The sequence below is a fragment of the Vombatus ursinus genome, unplaced genomic scaffold (assembly GCF_900497805.2).
Source record: "Vombatus ursinus unplaced genomic scaffold, bare-nosed wombat genome assembly UNPS02012758.1, whole genome shotgun sequence".
NCBI classification, from domain to species: domain Eukaryota; kingdom Metazoa; phylum Chordata; class Mammalia; order Diprotodontia; family Vombatidae; genus Vombatus; species Vombatus ursinus.
The window spans coordinates 1,568,458-1,592,123 of NW_020952536.1; the positions used below are offsets into that span (position 1 = coordinate 1,568,458).

General features: G+C 42.9%; 1 pseudogene; it reads left to right on the plus strand.

Moving 5' to 3' along the window:
• LOC114040190 overlaps nucleotides 1-18,339 on the plus strand; it is a 28,434-nt pseudogene extending 10,095 nt beyond the window's left edge.
• Nucleotides 18,340-23,666: the final 5,327 nt, after the last annotated feature.

Consider the following 23,666-nt stretch of genomic DNA (forward strand, 5'->3'; position numbering starts at 1 on the left):
GCAGGTCCGAGCCTCATGCACTGTCCCTGATCAAATGAGATGACATTTGTAAAGGGCTTAGCATGGTGCCTGACACACAGTAGGTACTCAATAAATACTCGTTCCCTTCTCCCTCCCCCTAGTGCAACTTTTGTTCCTCATTTGACCAGCTAGGGACACAAAGAGGTCAGCAGATGCTCTCTGGTCCAGGAGAGATTCTGCAGCACCCTCTAAGGGCTTAGCAGCCTTGGCTGGGATAAGACCCAGAGTAGGCCAACAGTCTGTCACTGTCTGAGCAGCAGAGAACCTGAGATGGCAGGAGGCATCTGGTCCAAGATCCCACAGCAGGCCTGATCAATGCTGCTTCAGCCTCTGCCTATCCACGACCTTATCAGTGTTCAGGCCTCTCTTTCCCTGGTGGACAGCTCTGCTTGTGAGCTCTCCTGCTGTGTGACATTGGCTTCCCTGTGACTTCCCTCCTCTGGGGCCATATAGAGGAATGCTGACCTGCTACCACACAAGGGCCCTTCAGGGTCCTGAGCACTGCTTTCTTGTGCCCTCCCCACTCTGACCAATTCCTCCAGCCATGACTGAGTCACTACATTCTTGTGGGTGGATACTCTAATGCTTCAAGTAGCTACGATTTGTAGGAGGTCTTCCCTCCACCCCATAGCTCTCTGTCCCATTACCCTTAGCAAATGGACACTATGTACCTCTGAGCCTGAAAAATCCATCTCCCTGTGACCAAGCTTGGGGTGATGGGCCTCTGCTCACTTGGCGAAGGTCAGTCCTTTGATGATGGACACACTGGCCTCCTGGGGGGTCTCTCCTGCCATACCTGGCACTTGAGAACCCAGGGTCACCTTCCTGGCTCAATGAGACCCTAAAGATCAGCGTCATCACTGAAGTCCTGTCCATGTCCATATTAATATGTGGTTCTCAAAACTGAACACAGTATTTGTTTCACGGTTATTTCTGTCCCTCCCAGAGCCCAGGAAGATTCCTGCTTCCCTGGCTCCAGCCAGCCTGCTTCTATTACTGCAACCCAAAATCAAGTCAGCTTTTCATCCAACCAATCCCTGAATTTTTTTGCACACCAACTATTCACACACCTCATGTCCCACCTTTTGTATTCGGTGACTCCCACAGCATCTCAAGATTTGGAAGAGAGGGTCATCTAACCCAACCCAATCCATTGTTTCATTGGAGATCTCTACCGAAGAGAAGCCTTCTATTCATTAAGGCAACCTATTCCACTTAGGTTAGGGTGGTGACTCAGTGATAATTCCACCTGCTCTACTGTGTAAGCCACATTACTCAATCCTTTCAGCCATGGAAGACCTCAAGGGGTGGAGGTTACTCACTACTTGCACAGTGACTTTTGTGACAGCTCGGGTTTAGAACTCTTCATGACAGTGAACTGCAGGCTGCCCTCCACTAACATATACTTCTTCTGAGTTATGTACACTGCCTTGCACACAGAAGGTCTGTAATGAATGTTTGTCAAATGGAAGGTTCTAGAACCAATAGATTGGTCACAACTGTCATTTTTGATATGTAATTGAAAGACAATCTCACAGATGATTTTGGGGCACCTTTTCTAGTCCCTTCCTCACACCAGGAGGTGAGCAGTGTGATCCTTAAAAGGCTGTTCAAACATCTAGGGGGCTGCTGAATCCCACTGCTGCTTCCAGTAAGAAAACAACCCTATTGCCTGAGCTGCCTATGCGCAGGATTGTGGCTATGGCTCCTGGTGTATCCCCACCTGCTGCTTTGTCACCTGCCTTTTGCCACAGGATTATGAGAAAGAAATCAGTCACATTCAAGGATGTGACTGTGGAATTCACCCGAGAGGAGTGGGTACAGTTGAACCCATCTCAGAAAAAGTTGTACATGGATGTGATACTGGAGAACTATAGGAACTTGGCCTCTTTGGGATTCGCAGATGCCAGAGGCAGATATTCTAAGAAGCAGCTGTTCAGAGAGCATAAAGTTTACTAGAGATGAACTTCTTGAATATAATAGATGTGGGAAGGCCTTTAGGAGCAAGGAACACCTAGCTGTGCATCAGAGAATTCATATTGGAGAGAAACCTTATGAATGTAGTGAATGTGGAAAAGCCTTCAGATATAAGACACAACTTATAATGCCTCACAGAATTCATACTGGAGAGAAACTTTATGAATGTAATGAATGTGGGAAGGTCTTCAGGAGTAATTCAAATCTTAGAGTGCATCACAGAATTCATACTGGAGACACTTCTTATGAATGTGAGGAGTGTGGGAAGGCTTTTCTCTTCAACTCAGAATTTATTCGACATCAAAGGATTCATACCGGAGAGAAACCTTATGAATGTAATGATGTGGGAAGACGTCCCGGGATAAGACAGAACTTATAGAGCATCACAGAATTCATACTGAAGAGAAACTTTATGAATATAATGCAAGTGGAAAGGCCTACAAGAGGAAGAAAGATCTTACTGTACATCAGAGAATTCATACTGGAGACATCATTAATAAATATAAGGAGTGTGGGAAGGCTTTCCCCTACAACTCAGACTTATTTGACATCAAAAAATTCATATTGAAGAGAAGCCTTATGAATGTAATGAATGTGGGAAGACCCTCAGAGTGAGTATCCAATTTACTCAACACCAAAGAATTCATTCGGGAAAGAAACTAAGAGTGTAATGAGTGTAGGATGGCCTTTAGATGGGGGACACTACTTTATGTCCACCGGAGAATTCATCCTGGGGAGATTTCTCATGAATGTAAGGAGTGTGGGAAGGCCTTCCATTGCAATTCAAATCTTATTAGACATCAAAAATTCATGTTGGAGAAAAACCTTATGTGTGTAGTGAATGTGGGAAGGCCTTCAGGAAGAAGCCACATCTTACTGTGTATCAGAGAATTCATACTGGAGAACTTCTTTATGAATGTGAGTAGTGTGTGAGGTCTTCCATCACAAGTCAGATCTTTCTCAACTTCAAATAATTCATGGCTTCTGAATGTAATGTCCAAGAGAAGGCCTTCCACCTGAATGTATCTGTTACTCAACATCAGAGCATTCATACTGAGAGAGACCTTATGAATGCGATGAACGTGGGAAGACCTTCAGTCTGAAGACACAACTTGCTCCACATCAAAGAATTATATCTGGAGAGAAACCTTTTGAGTTTGGGGTGGCCTTTAGACTAAGGACACCACTTTATGTCCATGAGATAATTGATAGTAGAGAGATTCTTCATGATTGTAGGAGTGTGGGAAGATTCCTCCTGATGACTAAACTGATTCTGAGTCTCTAAATGCAGTTCAGAGATTCCTTATTTAGGCACTATGGGAGAAGATATTCCTCCCCTGTAGACAGCCCTGTAAAGGGGCAAAGATTTGGTGTTATCCTCCCATGGACCTTCAGGGAGGGAGAGGTTATGTTGGATGAGGTAGAGGTTACTGAGTGGATGGTGGTATTGGGAGACTCTTAGTATTAACTTCGGTCCTTGGGAATATGGAATGCAAGACCCTTGGGGATGACCTCTCAGTCAATATATCATAATCTGAGCTGTGTTCCTGATATCGCTGGTGCTGCTTCTGCTCCTATTCATTTGAGTAGCCACTGTGGACTATAAAGGTTTGGAATCACCTTAATTAAAACAAGCATCCCAAGACCCTGTGGCAGATGTTGATGCAATGTGATTTCTGTCTTGTGCAGTGAATTTCAAAGGGAAGAAGTTCATTGAAGTGCACGTAAACAGCAGGATTATCTATGATCTTCTCCTGGTAGCCAAATGCCTTGTCATCTAATCAGTGACACACGTGAAAAGATGAATAAGATTCCCATTATGGTTAAGGAATATAAACAGAGTTTTCAATGAAGAAATCAAAGTGATCAATAATAATGAAAGAGTGCCCTAAATCACTATTGACTAGGGAAATGCAAATGAAAACAACTTTGAAGTAACATGTCACACTACCTCAGATTGGCCAATGTGACAGAAAAGGGAAATGACAAATTCTGGAGGGGATGTGGAAAAATAGGGACACAGGCACAATTCAGAATTGGTTCAACCATTCTGGAGAACAATTTGGAACTGTGCCCAAAGGGTTATAAAATGGTGCATACCCTTTGACACAGCAATAGCACTTCTAGGGCTGTATCCCAAAGAGATCAAAGGACTAAAAAAACAAAACAAAACAAAAACCAAAACCAAAGAGATCAAAGAAAAAGGAAAAGGACTTACATGTACAAAAATATTTATAGAGGGTCTTTTTCTGGTGACAAAAATTGGAAATTGAGGGGATGCCCATCCATTGGGGAATGGGTGAACAAATTGTGATACATGAATGTAATGGAATACTATTGTGCTATAAGAAATGGTGAGCAGGTGGACTTCAGAAAAACCTGGAAAGACTTGTATGGTCTGATGCTGAGTGAAGTGAGCAGAACCAGGAGAACATTGTACACAGTAACTGCAACGTTGTGTGATGATCAACTTTGATAGACTTCGGTCTTCTTAGCAATACAGTGATCTAAGTCAATTTCAAAAGACTCATGAGGGAAAATGCTATCCACATCCAGTGAAAGATCTACAGAGTCTGAATGCAGATTGAAGCAGACTTTTTTTTGTATTTTCTTTCTTGTAGTTTTTCCCTTCTGTTCTGATTCTTCTTTCACAACATCACTAATGTGCAAATATGTTTAATATGATTTTACATGTATAGCCTATACCAGATTGCTTACCATCTTGTGGAGGGGGAGAGAAAAAAATCTTGGAACTCAAAATCTTATAAAAGTGAATGTTGAAAACTATCTTTACATGTAATTGGAAAAAATAAAATACTATTAAGTGAAAAAAAAAGAAGTCCCCGAGATATTCAAGGCAGAAAGCACAGTCAGAGTGCCCTGTAACTCACACACAGCTAGACAGTCGCTGAGGCTCCTTCCAGCTCTAGGTGCTCTCTCATTGGCCAAAAGGCCAGCTGGGACCAGCCCAAGGGAAGCTCCGTGTTGGAGAGGAGGAGGGATGGCAGCAGCTGGTCTGAGATTCCCCAGGGAGCTCACTCATCATGGACAGTCTCTGTTCTCTTGACCCAGAACAGTGAGTGTGGCTGTTGAGATGCCCAGGAAGCACCAGAAGGGATGGCCAACAAGAAGGGAGGAGGCCAGAGCCAGAAGCAGACTCCTCATGGGTCAGGAGCTGTTCAGAGCATCAGCAGCAGGGGAAGGGAGGGGATCCCAGCACCCCAGAGACCTCGTGCTCCCTGAGAAAGACAACACAGCAGCCCAGAAACAAAACCCCAAAGCCAACGCCCTGACATGAGCCCTTCTGGTCTCAGGGCATCACTGCAGAAAGTGCGTGAGGGGGAAGCAAGTCCCTCCCCACTGTTCTCTCTGGCTTTACCCTGGATGACTCAGGCCAGCACAACCTCTTCCTGGCTGCGTTTTACACCACTCCTCTTTGGTCTCTCAATGTTCTAGCCCACTTGACTTCCATCACAAAATTGTTCAGTTTAAGCCACACCTGACAGAGAATTTACTAGAGTCTAGGTATTCTTGCTTCCTTATTGACCTGCCATCATCCCCCTCCATACATTTACACTGGAGGATCCCCGCAGAAACCCTCTTCCTTTCAGGCTCAGTTCACTTTCCACCTCCCCCAAGAAGCCTTTCCTCACTTCCCCTACCCTTGCTGCCAGCCCCCTCCTCAAATTATCTTAGAGTCCTTTGTCCTAGGTCCGGCACTGGGCCACCAAGCTGCCCAATTCACTTATTGGCTGGGATTGAGTGGGAGGAGCAGCTAATGGAGCTTCGGAGGAGGAGCAGTGATTCCCATCTCTATTGCACTTGAAGGGTCTTTCCTCAAGATAGCCAGAGAAGCAGGGAATGCTGGGATTAGTAACCCCCATTTTACAGACGAGGCAATGGAGAGTCACAGAGCTGAGGTGACTCCCCTGAGGTCACACAGTGAATGCTGAAGCTAGGATTTGAATCCAGACCTCCTGATCCCAAGTCTAGAGCTCTCTTCTTTCCTTGACCCTGCCCCTCTAGCAGAAGCTGGAAGCCCTGGGAGAGCCCAGCTCACCTGGTGCCTGGTGAAGGACCCAATCTTCTGCTGCCTCCAGGCCTGAGAAGACTCTGCAAGGGAACTGAGGCAGCATTGGCTTCACACAAGTTCCTTGTCTTAGTTCCTGTTATGGGTGCCCTCTTTCTTCCCAGCCTCCTCAGAGAGAGTCCAGTGGGCTGAGCTTCCTTCCCAGGTCCCAACTGTTATAGTGCCCTGTGCTGAGGAGAGGAGCCATTCCCTCTACTCCCATCCCAGCCTGAGATGCCCTCCTCCTGCCCTCCCCCTCATAGAGCCTCTTTCTTTTTATTTCATTTATTTAAAAAATATTTGTTTTTAGTGTTCAATATTCACTTTTATAAGATTTTGAGTTCTAATTATTTTCCCCTGCCTCCCTTCCCTTCCCCCTCCCCAAGATGGCCTGCAATATGGTATAGGTTATATGTGCATATACATATACATATTCACATACATATATATACATATACAATCATATTAAACATATTTCCACATTAGTCATGTTGTGAAAGAAGAATCAGAACAAAAGGGAAAAACCATGGGAAAGAAAAAAAGAGAAAATAGTATGCTTCAATCTGCATTCAGACTCCATAGTTCTTTCTCTGGATGCGGATGGTATTTTCCGTCATGAGTCTTTTGGAATTAGATCATTGCATTGCTGAGAAGAGCCGAGTCTATGAAAGCTGGTTATTGCACAATGTTGCTGTTACTGTGTACAATGTTCTGTTTCTGCTCACTTCACTCAGCATCACTCTATGCAAGTTTTTCCAGGTTTTTCTGAAGTCAGCCTGCTCATCATTTCTTATAACACAATAGTGTTCCATTACATTCATGTATCACAATTTGTTCAGTCATTTCCCAATTGATGGGCATCCCCTCAATTTCCGATTCTACAAAAAGAGCTGCTATAAATATTTTTTGTACATGTGGGTCCTTTTCCCTTCTTTATGACCTCTTTTGGATACAGCCCTAGAAGTGCTATTGGGGGATCAAAGGGTATGCACAGTTTTATAGCTCTTTGGGCATAATTCTAAATTGCTCTCCAGAATGGTTGGATCAATTCACAACTCCACCAATGATGTTTTTGTGTTCCAATTTTCCCACATCTTCTCCAATATTTATCATTTTCCTGTTTTGTCATGTTGGCCAATCTGATAGGTGGGATGTGGTACCTCAGAGTTCTTTTAATGTGCATTTCTCTACTCAATAGTGATTTAGAGCATTTTTTTTCTTTCATATGATTATGTGTGGCTTTAATTTCTTCTTCTGAAAATTGCCCTTTCTTAGCCTTTGACTGTTTATGATTATCCTTTTTCAATCTTGAGGGAGGTATATATCTCAGGGCAAATAGTTAGCTTATGCTGCCTGGAACAAGAGGGAAACAGCAGTGCAACCTATGCTCACAAAGGGGAAAACACCCCAGAACCATGGCCCTAGATGATTGTGGTACGACTTTTCCTTGGGAAAAACAAAACCAAACAAAACAATCAAGTGGAAAGAAGACATTAAGAAAATCCAGGAAGTGAGTGAAAGGTGGAAGAAACAGAAATCAAAGTGAATTCCAAGAGTGGCCTAGAGGGTGACAGAAAACTTATTGTGTTCCAGAGCTTAGACAATAACTTACCTAAAGGAGAGTCTGGGTCTGTGTTGCAGGACCAGGAAGTCTTGGCAATTGTGGAAAAGGCTGCACTGGATTTCAAGCCCCTTCACAAGCCTTCACAATGGCTTTATCCTTTTATCACAGTTAGGCAATTGTGAAGTTTACTGACTTCCAAAGGGTCCCTCCCTCCTCTCTGTGCTGTGAGCAACGGCGAGTCTCTTTCTTTCCCCCAACTTGCCTCAAATGACAGTGAGCAGGAGACGGCAAAGCGTGCAAGCACTTTCCTCAGAACCACCTGCCTCCGAAATGGCACTTTTCTGGAATTCCTTAAGGTTCTGTTCCCAGAATAATGCTAGCGAACTCAATGAATACCTTGGGGCAGGACTTTCAACTTTAAACTTGCCTGGTGACCAGGAGACACCAGCAGCATCCCCCTCATCCCAGCTGCCTTCCTGCTCTGTTTTGTCAGGGAGTCATCACCTCCAAATACCGTGCTGACCATCACAGGTCACTATGTCAGGACATGGCAAGTGCCCAACACCCCCAGCTGGCCCCAGGGTTCAAGTTACTCCAACCAATTCGAACCTGCTAGTACTGTTTCCCTGTGAGCGGCAATGTGTGGATAAACAGTGCTCAAGATGGGCTACTCATACGATTGTGTCTTCGAAGTGTTACCTTTTAAACACGTTATTTTCCATGAAAAGTGATTTAGTTTTAATCCTCTGATTACCCCCAACTTCCTTTTCCTTAACAATAATAAGGAAAAAGACACCAGGGCTCCCTTTCTAGTGTGTTAAATACGATGATATTTGAAGCAAACCTGTTTCACTTGATTTTTCTGAAGGACTTCAGAAATGATACTGCTTTTTTAAAAATTAAAGTAATATAGTGTTTATTCAGTTTTATATGTAACAAACTGATGTGATGACTGGAAGTTTGTGTTCATCCTGTTAATGTGATACAATTGACTTAAGGAAAATTTCTGTCCTGTAAGCAAGACTCAGCACAAGACCTTGGCTAAGTTAAAACATCCCTCATGTTTCAGACTAGGGATTATTTGTATGTAGAGTAGATCCATTCTGTCATTCCTCCCCCCTCACTTTAATTCCCTTGCAGAGAGAACTAATGCTTCAGACTGCTGTAAGCTTCAAAGGGTGGACACAGAAAAAACAGAAAACAGCTTTAGTAAAATTCACCATTAACCAGTTATTCACTGTTTTGGTCCTAGAGATACTGTAGATGACTTGTTTGCAGAAAATAAAAACCTTTCTCTTAGCTGATCTGGACTTTACTTTCCCTGTGGAAAGAGAATACAAATGTGAGGACCACATAGGATGACCATAGATGGCATGGCTGCCATTCTGCACACTTACTTCTTGGGCAAGGAGAGATAGCTTTGGTATTCCCCTCTATCATCCCTCTGCTCTCTTATCTCCTTCCCCCCTATTTTCCTGTAGGGTAAGATAGCTTGCCATACCCAATTGAGTGTGTATGTTATTTCCTTCTTAAGTCAAATCTGATAAGAATAAGATTCACTCATTCCCTCTCACCTTCCCCCACTTCCCCTCAACTGTAAAAGCCTTTTCTTGTCTATTTTATGTGAGATCATTTACCCCCTTCTACCTCTCCCTTTCTCCTTCTCCCAGCATAATCCTCTCTCACCCCTTAATTTTATTCTCTAGATATCACCCATTCATCTTCAACTAACCCTGTGCCCTCTATCTATCAATCTTTCTATATATATAATTTTTTTCCCTTCAACTACCCTAATACTGACAAAGGTCTCATGAGTTACAAATATCATCTTTCCATGTAGGAATGTAAACAGTTCAACCTTAATAAGTCCCTTATGATTTCTCTTTCCTGTTTGAGAGTGTGAGCTCTTCTCCCTAGTAAAATCAGTGCTAGCAGACCAGAGCAAGAGTTTTGATTAATGGTGATCAAAAGAATGTAGATAGATAGATAGATAGATAGATAGAGATAGAGGTGTGGACATCTCTATATGATGATCTCTATGGATATCTATATATCTGTCTAGATTCCATAGATATCTATATATCTACAGAGTTATGTACATATGGGTATATATATTTGATTTAGAAGTATTTGCAAATGTATATTTATATACATACACACATAAATGTTTGATTTAGAAGTGATCACAAAGATCATCTAGGCCTTCTCTCTCTCTTTTTTTATCTGTTTAATCTAACCATTTTTAATCTTTTTTCTCTCACTGTGCTGCTCTATTGAACAATTAATAAGAAAAACAAGTCCTTCATAACAAATATACATAGTCAAACACAACAAATGCCCAGATTGTCTGTGAATGTAATTTTGCATTTTAAGTCTATCACCTCTTTTGCTTGTTATATCTTCAGTCCTCTGGATTTGTAGTTTATCATTGTAGTGATCAGAGTTCTAAAGTTTTTCAGATTTTTTAAAAATAATGTTGTTGTTATTGTATAATTTCTTCCCCTAGTCCTGCTCTCCTCATTCTTCCTCAATTAGAGGTCTTCCCAGTTTCCCATGAAAGTGCATATTTTGTCATTTCTTATGACATGCTAATATTCCATTATGTTCACGTGCCATCATTTGTTTAGCCATTCTTCAATAGAATGGCAACCCCATAGTTCCCAGCTTTTGGATACTATGAAAAAGATCATAGTATTTTTAACTTCTGAGAGACACTGGAGAGTCCAGCCCCTTAATTTTATAGATAAGGATACAAAAAGTCCAGAAAGGTATTGTGATCCCTTTAAGATTACTTCCTTATTAGTGGCAGAGCCAGGATTCAAACTTATCTCCTTTGACTTCAAATTCAAAGCTTTTTTTTTCACTGTACCACATGCTACTAAACAAAGCAAAACACTATCTTCCCCTTTGTTTTAGGCATTGAAGCATTTTCAAAGAGAATACATTCAATAACCACCCACCCGATATTGAATAAAATCCAAATTGCTTAGATCCTAGATTCTATAGGCAGATCCCATGTAACATATTGGGAATGATGGTGGAATACAAAGGAAAGAGTCCTGGATTTCACGGCATCACAGAATTTGAGAGTTGGAAGGAACATTGGTCCATACAGTGCACACCTTATCTTGAAGGCACGCTCACTATTATATATCTGATAACTGGCCATCTTGCCACTTGCTTGCAGACCTCCAACCAAGAGGCAACCTACCACAGTAGCCTGTTCCACTTTTGAACAGCTCCAATTTTTCGGAAGGTCTTTCTGACATCTAGCCTCAGTTTGTCTCTTTGTAACATCTTCCTTTTGCTCTAGGCTCTCTCTTTTAAAATACCAGAAGTGGCATTGTAGTAAAGTGGGAAGAGCCCTGGGTCTGGAAGAAGGGAAACAGGTGCTGGCTCTGTCACTAACAGTGTGTCCTTGAGCGAATCACACAATCTCTCCAGGTGTCAATTTCTTTGTATACAGAATCAGTGTATTAAACTAAATCATCTCTAAAGTGTCTGTCAATACAAAGTTGATGTGCCCACTTTACACTTTACAAAATGATCATCTGACAATGATTAAACAACAAGCATTTATTAAGTACCTACTATTTACCAATCACTGTGCCAGGGGATACAAGGACAAAAAGCAAGTCCTTGCTCTCAGAGAGATTGTATTCTTTTGGAGGACATTCACATATCTATGTAAGTAGAAAGTACACATGAGGTCATTTGAGAGTGGAAACAGCATTAGTAGCTGAGGGGATCAGGAGAGTCTTCATGTAGGAGGTAGCCCTTAAGCTGGACTGTGAAGTAAGTGAGGGATTTTCAGAAGTGGAGGTGAGAAGGATGCACATCCCAGGACTTGGCTGACAGGAGAAAGAGCATCATCTGTGAGGGTAGGGTTGATTACTTAGGGCTCCTAGGCCAGCAGGCACATCTTATCCTATGGACCTGTAGTCCAAAATGATCTCAGAGAAGTTGTCTTGGAGTCATGGCACAAATAAAGCAAGCAGTCTAGAACTGCTTCAAAGGAAAATGGAAAAACAAAAATGACCATTGATGTGCTGGTTGGTGCAGCCAGGGCAAACTGCTAGTCGTGAATATTTTAGAGATGCAAAATGCATACTTCTTATATTAGCTACAGTTCCCATGGTTATTTAACTACCTTTCTTAACTGAATGAAAGCTGTTTTTCTTTCATTTCATTTTAGTAAAAGGCCAAGATCTCCTACTGCATCTGGGGCCATCTCCCATCATCCAGTCATCTATATCTTGCTGTTGGACTCAAGTGGCTCTGGAGGAAAGGGTGTGGCTAGTGACTTTGCACAGCCCTGCCTCACATAAATCCAGTTCACTTGCAAGTCATGACATCACCTTCCCGACTTCACGGTCCTCTTCACAGTCCAGTGGGAGGGAGGTCATGAATCTCTTTCACTCTGTTCATACCTCAGTGGAGTCCTATGTCCAGCCACAGGCTTCCTATTTAAAGAAAGAGTAAGGCATTATCCAGAGGAGGTGACCAGAATGGGAGGGGGCATGAAATTGGCCATTGAACCACTGAAATATTGGATAAACTAGGTTGGAGGGTGTTATGGTCACATCTGCAAATATCTGAAGGACAGTTCTGGGGCAAAGGCAATCACACTGGTTCTGTCTGGCCCCAGGATGGAAAACTAAGGGCAAAGCTCTAGGGAATTCCAGTGATTTCAGCTAAGCACAAATTTCCCCACAATCAGCTGTCCAGCATGGATTGAGTCGTTTCATGAAGTGGTGAGTTCCCCATCATTGGAAGTATTCAAGCACAGCCTGGACAAATACTGTAGTGAAGAGGCACATTCGGTTAGGGCTTGGTTTCCTTCACTCTAATGCTAGACATCTCTGGTCCCTTGTGTCTCTCTGCTGCCCCCTCGTGGCTATGTGAGTGAACACATGTCAGATGCTGGTTTGTTGTCCTGAGTGTGGATTCTTTGTGGGAGAGAGATGTGGCATCAGTGTGTGAAGACCTGGCTCCCTTTGCACAATCAGTTTCTACAAAAATCAAGTTTGGAAATGAATCCTCCTTCAGATGCACTGGGACAATTGGCTTCCCACAGGACCTTTCTTAGTGAGGAAAGGCTGATTTAGTCCCGAGCATCGATCATGGACATTGGAGACGTGGGCTAGAGTCCAGGCTCTGCTATTTACCCGCTTTCTGTCTTCAGATACATTGTTTCATCTCTCTGGGCATCAGTTTCCTCATCAGTAAAATGAGCACATTGTCCTAAAATGACCTTTCAGGTCATCTACAAAAAGCCCTAGTGACTTGTCCTTGTCCTTGGAGGAATCATAATGGCCAATATTTACAGATGACTCTAGGGTTTGCAAAGGGCTCCACATGCAACATGTCACTGGATCCTCACAGCAATCCTGGGAAGTGGGTGTTATTGCCCTTATTTTACAGATGAGGAAATTGGGGCCAGGAGAGGTTAACTGACTCATCCAAGATCACCAAGATACTCCATGTTCTAGGGGAATTTAAAATCCATATTTTCTTAACTCTACGTCCAGTGGTTTAGCTATTGTGCCATGCTGTCTTATCAAAAAAAAAAGTCCACCCAATTCAAGACATCACATTCAAGGTTTCCCACAATCTGGCACTAGCTTAACTTTCCTGCCTCATCTTCCCCTATTCTCCTCCATATACTGTAAGCCCTACTCAAGGTGGGTTACTATCTATCTGGCCCTTTGTATCCTACTCTACATCCTACTAGAAACACCTCTGGATCCTCCAGCCTCCAGGCTTTTATCTGGGCTACTCCCTATGCCTGGAATGCCTTCTTAGTTCCATCTTTGGCTGTTAAATTCTCACTCATCTATAAAGACTAAATTAAACATCCTTCCCTTTAGGAAACCTCTTATAAGTGTTCTTAACTTAGAGTTCAGAAATCTATTTTAATAAGTATTTCAACATAATGGGTTTTCTTTGAATCCTACTTTTTTTATTTTATGCTCTTAAACACATCATCTTGAGAAAGGGTCCATAGGCTCCTTCAGACTGACAAGTGAAGGGTCTAGGACACCAAGGAGGTTAAGACTCCTTGTCTCCCTGTCAGTAATGACATCATCATTTCCCCTCCAAACTTCCCCTTTCTGGTACAAGCACCACTGTCCTTCCAGTCACTCAGCTTCATGACCGTGGAGCTGTCCTTGACCCTTCCCTCTCCCTTGACACCCATATTCCCTCAGTTTCTAATTTTTCCACCTTAATGTCCACAATGTCTTTCATACCCAGACCCTTCTCTGAGCTCATCCCACTTCTCTCCCATTCGGGGTCTTGTCACCTCTTTTCTGGACTATCTTCTAATCATTCTTTCTGCTTCCTATAGTGTTGTTCCAGATTACATCCTCTCAATTCCTTTCCATGAAAGTCAAACTCCTTTCCTCCACCCCACCTGCAAGTTGTCCTCCTTACACAACATTTATTTAATTTAATATGATTCTAAATCCAACCATTCTAGGTGAGAGAATGAAATGTCCAACCTAGTGTTGTCCCCCATGCTCTCAGTTAAATCCCTCCCCAAAGATGGCTGGAGGTACCATTTTTAGGAAGATTGAATGAGGATTATCATGGTATGTTCAAACACAGTTTTGAGTTGATATTCCAGAATATTTGCTATTCAGTCCCTTCCTGGACCATTCTCTCTAATTGAAAAGCATCTTCTCCCTGGAACCAGATCAGTATCAATGTGGGTTCCTTTCTTTTAATTAAAAAAATTATTTTCAAATGACATGCATTTATTTTCTTTTTGTTACTTCTTCTGCCTTCAACAAAATGGAAAAAAAACCCGACCATTTTAATGAATATATATATATATATATATATATATATATATATAAAATCAAGTAAAACAAATTGCCACCTTGGTCCTGTGAAAATATTTGCCTCATTCTGCATCTTGATTTCCTCCCTCCTTTAGGCTGCTTCATTGTGTGTTATCTGGAACCTTGAGTGACCCTACATTGATCAGTCTTGAGTCGTTCCAAGTGGTTCATCTTTACAACATTGCCACTCCATTCACCTTGTTCTATACACTTTACTCCACATTGATTTATACAAACTTACCCAGGATTCCTCTGAAACCATCGCTTTTATCATTTCTTATGGCACAATGCTGTTCCAGAATATTCATATGCCATCATCTGTACAACTATTTCCTATTCCCTTAATTTCCAATACTTTTGCTACCACCAAAAAAGCTGCTATAAATATTTTTGTGCCTATGAGTTCTTTCTCTCTTTCTTTGATTTCTTTGGGGTAGAGGCCAGTAGTGGTACTACTGTGGCAAAAGACATGAGCATGTCTGGCCTGAGAAAGGCCCCCAAGTGCCATTTGGGAGACAGAGAAAGAGGTCAGGTCCTGGAATAGGAGAAGTCACTCCCTATCTAAGCAAACATAAGTCTCTTCAAGCCTCCATTTTCTCCTTTGTAAAGTGGGTTGCCAGGATCCTACAGGGTATCACACATTTAAAGATGAACAAGACCTAGAAGGAAGCTAGTCCAGCTCCCTCATTTTACAGATGGGGAAACTGAGGTGAGTGTCAGCCTATGGAGCTGAAACAACATCCAGGGTAAAAATAATATGCATACTGACTACTGCCTAGAGCCACTGTTAGGGAGGAGCTGTGTAAATTCTGAATTGCTATAGAAAAAGCTCCAGTTAAGGGGGTAACTGATGAACAGAGATAGGAGCAGGAGGGCTTCCCTTTCTTTTGTGCCAGAGAACCCTGGCTAGTGGGGCCCAGGTAGCCCTTCCCAGAAGGATGCTTTTAAATCCAGAAAATAAAATCCATAGGACTTCAAAGGAAACCAATTGTATTGAAACAGAGTTATCAGCATTTTTTACAAAAAAGAAATCCATAAATCCCAGGTTAAGGATTCCTGGATTAAAAAGAGATGGTTAGTGAGAGGCAGGGAGGAGCCTCAGTGGATCCAGAAGGCATTGGGCCTGGATTAAGAAAGACTTGAGTTCAAATGTGACCGTGGGCAGTTACTAGCTGTGTGATCCTAAGCAAGTCACCTAACCTCTGTCTGCCTCAGTTTCCTGAAATGTAAAGTGGGAAGAATAGTAGCCCCTACCTTCTGAGGTTGTTGAGAGGATCAAATGAGATAACATTTGTAAAGTGTTGAACACAGTGCTTGGCAAGAATAATAACCACAATAACAAGGATAATAAGCACCTACCATGTGCCAGATATGTAGTAATAAAGGCTTGTTCGCTTCTCTTATCCCCACCTTAGTCACTAGAATGTGCATGTCCTGGGACCTGTCTGGAGTAAGGGTAGTGCATGTCATATGCTTTCCAACTTCCTTCAGAGTACAGTTCAAGTACTTCAAGAGACTTTTCCTGACCTCCTCTCCCCCATCAAGGCTCTCACACTTTTGACATTATTATCTATATGTATGTGTGTGCATGGGTGTGTGTATTCTCATATATATAAATATATACATGTGTACACATACACGTGCACATGCGCACAAGCGTACACACACACACACACACACACACACGCACACACGTTCTAGTTACTTAAGGACATCTTGTATCCTCCTAGTAGAGTGTAAGTTTCCAGTAGCAGAGACTGTTTTGTTTTTCTCTAGAGCTTATCATAGTGCCTTACATGTGGTAGGCGCTTAATACCTACTTATTGAATTGACTGGTTTATATAAATAAGTAAGTTTCAAGTTATTGGAATTTTATGACAAGTCTTCTTCCTTTATCCTTCTAACTCGATATTGGTTTTGATCTTCATTCTAACTAGTAGATAGCCTGACTGTGCATAGATAGTTGATGCTGATATAATTCCTACATTAGTTAATTAGTAAATTCCTATCTAACATAGTTTATGTTTTAAAAAAAATATTGCATTCTTGGCATGTTTAGTGCCTTTTGCTCTCTTCTGGATGAATGTATTCATGACAGAGAATTGTGAGACTTCTGAGTAGTTTGTAGATGTTTGACGACTTTAATTTTTCTTTTTTTTTCTACTTTCATTTTTCTAGCATGAATCTTACTTGTCACCATATTTTCCCCATCTCGCCCTGTTCTCCCCTTAGAATTGTCATCACTAAATATGTTGTAGGATCATGTGGATGTGTTCATACATTTTCTCTACTTCTTTTTCTGCTTCAGCAAAAGTGCCAGGAATTTTCTACCCAAAATGCAGAACTACCATGTGAAGGAGAAAATTTTGCAAGCATCTAGAAAAAAACAATTCAATTATCATAGAACCCCAATCAGGATCACTTATGATTTAGCAACTAGCATGATAAAGGAGAGGAGAACTTGGAAGAGGATCTTCCAGAAGGCAAAAGAGCTAGGATAACAATCAAAAATAATTGACCCAGCAAAACTGAGTATAATCCTTCAGAGGGGAAAATGGAAATTTAATGAAAAAGAGGACTTCCAAGCATTTCTGATGAAAAGACCAGAGCTGAATAGAAAATCTCATATTCAAACATAAGTCTCAAGAGAAGCACTACAACATGATTATGAAAGAGAAATCATAAGGGATTCAATAAGGTTAAACTGCCTATATTCCTATATGGGAAGATGATGCTTGTAACTCCTAAGAACTTTATCATTATTATGGCAGTTAAGAAGACTCTATATAGACAGAGGACATTAGTGTGAGTCTATGTTGTTGGGATTATCTCAACAAAAGACAGAGGGGTAAGAAAGAGGGATACTGAAAGAAGGGGGAAGGGAGAGGGAGAACGGGGAAAATCAGCTCACATAAAAGAGCTTTTACTTGAAGGGTGGAAAAGGAGAGGGGCAAGACCTGAACCTTACTCTCATTAGAATTGGTTCAAAGGGGGAATAACATACACACTTAGTGGCGTATAGAAATCTAACTTACCCAACAGAGAGCAATGAGGTGAAAGTGATAAGAGAAGGGTGGGGAGTGATAGAAGAGAGGGAAAGTTAGGGGAGGCTGGGGTCAGAAGCAAAAGCAACCTTTGAAAAAGAAGAAGCTAAAAGGATAGAGAGGAAAATCAGCAGAAAAAAATAGAATGGAGAGAAATCTTTGGTTTTGCTGTTCAGTCATTTCAGTCATGTCTGACTCTTTGTAACCCCTTTTGGAGTTCTCTAGGTAAAGATACTGAAGTGGTTTGCCCTTTTCCAGCTCATTTTAGATGAGAAAACTAAGGCAAGCAGGTTGAAGTGAGTTCCCCAAGGCCACACAGCTAACGGGTGTCTGAGACCAGCTTTGAACTCATGAAGATGAGACTGCCTGACTTCAACCTCAGAACTTTATCCACTGACAGGTCCTGTTACTGTGATCCTTCTGTTGAAAAACATCTGTGATGAAACTCACAGAGTGATAACACACTGCAGCAGGAAGTTGGGTTCATAATGGCATGACGTATAAAAAGTTCAAGAGTCAGTGTTTCCGTACAGCTGGCATGTTGTTAATAGAAGGGATGATCGTCTCTTAGAGCTAAGATGAATCAAGGAAGTGGCTTCACAGTGAATATGCCCTTGGAAGAGTGGGTGTTTCTGAGGGTAGCAATCGACTCTGATTGGCTAACATGTAATGAGAGACGGGCTTGTTCTAATGAGGGGCTGGGGGATTAAGTCACTCTTACTGCCAGACCACCCTCAGCCAGCCAGGTTGGTGGGCTGCATCCTTCGCTCCCCCCCAAGAGACCTGAGCCCCGGTGTGACGTCTGTGCTGCCCATGTGAGGGGTTGTGTAAACACGGCCCCTGGGAAAGCTCCTAGTCCTCCGGGGGCCCAAGCCCACCCACACAATGTGCCTTGGGGGAAGCCTCAGAGTCAAGCTTTGCATCCAGCCCTTAGGCCTAATCTAGCAGCTGCTCTTTTGGTTGCTGACTTCTGGTCAGGAGGCAGCAGCCCCCGTTCACCCTGTCGTAACGGCCGAGGCTAGGGGCAGGCCTGATGAATGTGCTTTGAGCAGAGAGGGAGGCACAAGTGTGCCGCTGCTCATGGTGCCAACATTTGAGGAGGAAAGCGAGGTGAGCTTCTGAGAAGCAGCCAATGTGTCCCTGTACTTTGTTGATGAGGGAGGGCGGGGGCTCAGCTGGGCAGCTTTGGGGAGGTGAAAGGCTGGGCATCTCTCCTCCCTGTTCCCTGAGGTTGGTGGGAATGTGGTGGAGATGGGCTTTGAGGCAAGGAACTTGTGGTCTGAGGGAACTGGGGGAGGATCATAATAAATGTGTCTGTGGTGCAGGGCCAGCTGGGTCATTCCATTTTGACTTCAAACGATGATGCTGATCACTGGGGACTGAGCCATGGCAGGTGGTTTCTGGGCGCCGATGTACATGGAGACATCAGTCTGCAAGGCACAGAGTGGGATCAGTGGGGGCACACTGCACAGAGGAGGAGGGCATCCCCTCAGGGCCCTTCCAACCCATGGAATCTACGAACCACAGACTCTTGGGGCTGGAAAGGACCCCATCTACTCTAACTTGTACCTGGAGCACAGATCCCCACCTCTAAGTCACCTCTTAGCCAATGGCCATCCGGCCTATACTTGAAGACCTTCAGTAACAGGGAGCTCACTCCCTCCTGAGGTGGTCCATTCAACTTTTAAATAGTTCTCTGTTTTGAAGGGGGATGCTTTTCCTCTTGGGAAAAAGAAATCTGTTTTGTTTTTGTGATTCTGGACCATACTGTGGGTCTCAGTCCAATTCCCTGGCTGAATCCTTTGGTTTTGGACATGCTACTGGAGAGGGCGGGGTCCATGTCATATTTTTGCATCCCTTGATACAGAGTACAGGGCCTTATACTGAGCAAGTGGTTGATAAATGTGGGAGGGAAGGAAATGCACCTGTGTGGCCCAGGTCAGCTAGAGAAGCTGCCTCTTAAGGAATGAATACAGGTGTGGAGTGATGAGAAGAGGGTCAGTGACGGGAGAGGGATAGAGCACAGGGGCCTGAGTGTGAGGCCTAGCCCTGCTTCTGATCAGCCTCAGTTTCCTGACCAGCCAAATGAGGATAAGGCTCATGCTGTGGAGTCAAATGAGAGAAGGCATTGCTTTGCAGACTTTAAAGCGCTCTGTGCATGTAAGCTCTTGTAGTTACTATCATCTAATTTCTCTCTACCCAGTTTGTATTGATAGATTCATGCTCTGGCGGGAAGGGATAAAGCTTACCCTGTTAGGTGAGCTGTCAGAGTAGGTCTGACCTGGGAAAGCAGAGAGACAGCAGTTAGAAATCAGCAGCAGGTCTATCCTGGGCAGTTAGCAGAGGGAGTCCATGTTACCCTCTTCCTCATTTCTTGCCCTGGCCCAGGATTCTCACTTTCTTCACAGAGGAAGAAAAAGTGGGAGAAGGATAAGTCTGTGGGAGGGACCTGGGAATTGCAGAGTGATCACTAACTGCAGAGGGAAATGCTTCCTTATAGTCCTGGACCAGCAGCCTTAGCACCAGAAGATTGACAAGGAAATGTGCCTTAGTTAGCCCATTTCAGATTTCTCCCACTTCATGAAAGTCTCAATGTGATTCTGATTTCCCTCTAGATAGATTCCTCAGTAGCAATTTCCAGTCATGAGGAGGGGCAGGAAGATCCCAGAACACCCACAGGAAAGCCCACCAAAGGAAGACACCCACACCCCATTACAGTGCCATGAACAAGGGGAAGGAATAAGGCTGAGGACGTGGCTCCTGGAAACAGGTCCCTGTGCTGCAGGCCTGACTTGGTCAGCTTGGGATGAATGCTCTGCTAGCCTGTGGCTCAGAGGAGTGTCAGGGTCTTTCTCTTCATGACTTTGAAGGAACACACCCAGGTCCCTTTTGTAAATTAGGTTAGGAGGGACCTGGTCCTGGGAAGACAAAGGCCCTTAAAGATGAGAAGGCACAGGACTGGAGTCTGGAGGAGACTTGCAGAGCAAAGTAGCCCCAGGAGAACCCATTGGCCATGAATTGGGTTGGTCAGTGCCTTTACTTACTGTGGTTGGGTGCTGAGGATTTGTGCTCTGTAAGATGATGTTCACTGCCCCTGAAAAAATAACAGTCATGATGTGAGTGAGATCTCAATCAGAGCAACTGAGCCCCATGAGCCAGAAGGGACATGTAGAGCATGAACACTTGTCTTTGGATCCTCTTAGATTTCATGAGCCCTTCCCAGGCCTCTAGGTTCCTTTTCCCTCTGTTAGGGCTTATCCCTGAAGTGAAACCACCGCACTGTTAGTTCCTTCACCCCTAGATCCTCTAATTCTCCTACTCAGTTCATCTGTGCAGTCTGGATCAGCTTCAGTGACCTTTTCCCTTACTTGGTTTCTCCCTAGGTTGTGAGTAGTAACCTATCCCCTTTCTCCCTGCTGTCCCTTTGTCTCTTTACCTCTGTCTTCTTGGAAGTCAGCCCCTTTGTTTGAGGGTTGAGAAAAATAGGTCTAGTCCCTACCCCAATGGGGAAATGAACACCTGTTTCCAAGAGGCTATCAAGTGTGAGGAATGGGGGAGGATGACAGCCTGGAGAAGGAGGTCACCCCAAAGAATTGGAAATTGTGGGAATGCACATCAATTGGGGAATGTCTGAACAAGTTGTGATATATGAGTGTAATGGAATGCTATTGTGCCATAAGACATGATGAGCAGGTGGATTTCAGAAAAACTTGGAAAGACTTATATGAACTGATGCTGAGTGAAGTGAGCAGAACCAGGAGAACATTGTATACAGTAACAGCAACACTGTGTGATGATTAACTGATAGATTTAGCTCTTCTCAGGAATACAGTGATCCAAGAGAACTCCAAAAGACTCATGATAGAAAATGCTATACAAATTCAAAGAACTGTGGAGTCTGAATGCAGATCGAAGCAGACTATTTTCACTTTTTTGTTTTGTTTTGTTTTTTTCTTTCTCATGGTTTTTCCTTTTTGTTCTGATTCTTCTTTCATAACATGACTAATGAGGGAACATGTTTAACATGATTGTACATGTATAACCTATATCAGATTGCTTGCTATCTTGGGGAGGGGGAAAGGAAGGGAGGGAAAGAGGGAGAAAAAATTGGAACTCAAAATCTTACAAAAATGAATGTTGAAAACTATCTTTACGTATAATTGGAAGAAAATAAAATACTATTAATTGCATAAAAAAGGAGGCCACCCAAGGGAATTAATGCTGAAAAGTAGGAGTTTGTGAAAGGGAGGCAGACCAGGTCCAGAAGTGGGTACAGGGTGCAGACAGACTAGAAGGGAGGAAAACCAGAGGAAAACATCATTCTACCTTCCAGTCTTCCTGAAGAACAGGAAATAGATGAGGGCCCCCATGAGAGCCACTCCAGCTAGGACTCTACTTACAATGCCAGTGATGGCCCCTCCAGAGAGTGAGGAGACATTACCTCCTGTTGTGGAGAGAGAAGAGAAAAAGAACCTTGAGTGTTTTTCAGGGGTCTCAAACTTGAAGAGTCAAGCACTTATGCACCATGCCTGGCATTCTGTGTATTCTTAGCAAATGCTTGTTGATCGATGCAGCAAACTTGGCCTTTGTTCCTCAGAGCCTGGGTATCTCCTTGGCAAGGTCACATTGACTTCAACAGTTGGAAACACCTGAACATTGGACAGGCACATCAAACTGTACATAGCCAATCTCTGAACTCACAATCTCCTATCCACATTGTGTCCACTGCCCTTTTCTATTTCAGTTGATAGCACCACCCACCTCCAAATCACCCAGGTTTAAACTGGCTACCATCTTTGACTTTCTATCCCCTTCAAACCTCACATTTAATCAATTGCTGTGATAGTTTCCCGAATGTTATGGTTGTTTGTGATGATTCTACTTGGCAGTATCTCTTACATCTCCCCCCTTCTCTTAGCTTCTACTCCATACCTCCTCATTTCTTCTCTTCCAACTTATGGCAATAATTTTCTGACCAGTGTTCCTGCCTCTGGTCTCTCACTTCTTTAATTCACACTTTACATCTCTGTCCCCATCTAATCTTCTTTAAATACCACTCTGATGATGTCACTTTTCTCCTCCAAAACCTTTAAATGAGTGTCTCTCAAATCTATCCCTGAAAGGCAGTGCATTGGAAGAGAAAGAACTCTGAGTTTGGAATCTGGAGACCTGGATTGGAATCCTGACCCTGTCATTTCCTAGCTGTGGGATCTTGGGCAAGTTTCTTCTCTTCTTCGGACTTTTCTATTAAGTATTTAGATGCTATGCAATTTGGTGCACATTTATTGTTATATTAATGCAGTAATTTGTTGTTTATTGTGCCTTTCAGCATAATGTAGTTTACCAGTTTATTGTTTTTTTATGGAAAATCAAGTCCATTTTTGCTGTTAGATTGTCACAGATCATGATTGCTACTCTGTTTTTGTGAGTTCAGCTGAAGCATAATAGATTTTGCTCGAGCCCTTTATTTTAATTCTGTGAATCTTCATATCTCAAATGTGCTCCTTATAGACAACATATTGTTTGGCTTTTGCTTTCTAATCCATTATGCTAACCTCTTCAGTTTTATGGGAGAGTTACTGTAGTTTACATTAACAGTTATAATCATTAATTGTGTATTTCCCTCCCTCTTGTTCTCTTATGCCTTTTCTTCTTTTTGCTCCCTGACTCCTTTATAAAGAAGAGGGAAGTGAGAGAGAGGAATGTTGGGAAGTCTTCTATTTTATTAAAGGTCTACCCTGCCCCCTGTAGAATTATACTCAATTTTGTTGGGTATGTTATTCTTGGTTTTAAGCCTATATTGTTGCCTTTTGGAGTTTCATATTCCAACATCCCCACTTCCTTATAGTGATAGCTGCTAAATTTTGTGTGATCCTTACTGTGACTCTTGGTACTTGAACACTTTCTTTTTGGATGTTTCCAGTATTTCCATTTTCCCTTTGTCTTCTGGTTCTAGTAGTTCTAGTAGACTGATGTTGGCTAGTTGCAAAGCTCTGAAGGTGAAGAATTATAGGCTTCCTCTTGCTCTGGGCTCTCTGCCCTGGTTACTCTGCTGCACGCCTCAGACCCACTAGATTGAAACTCCAACTCACTGTGCACTACACAGCCTCTTCACAACTACTTCACCCTCCCCCTCAGCACAGGGC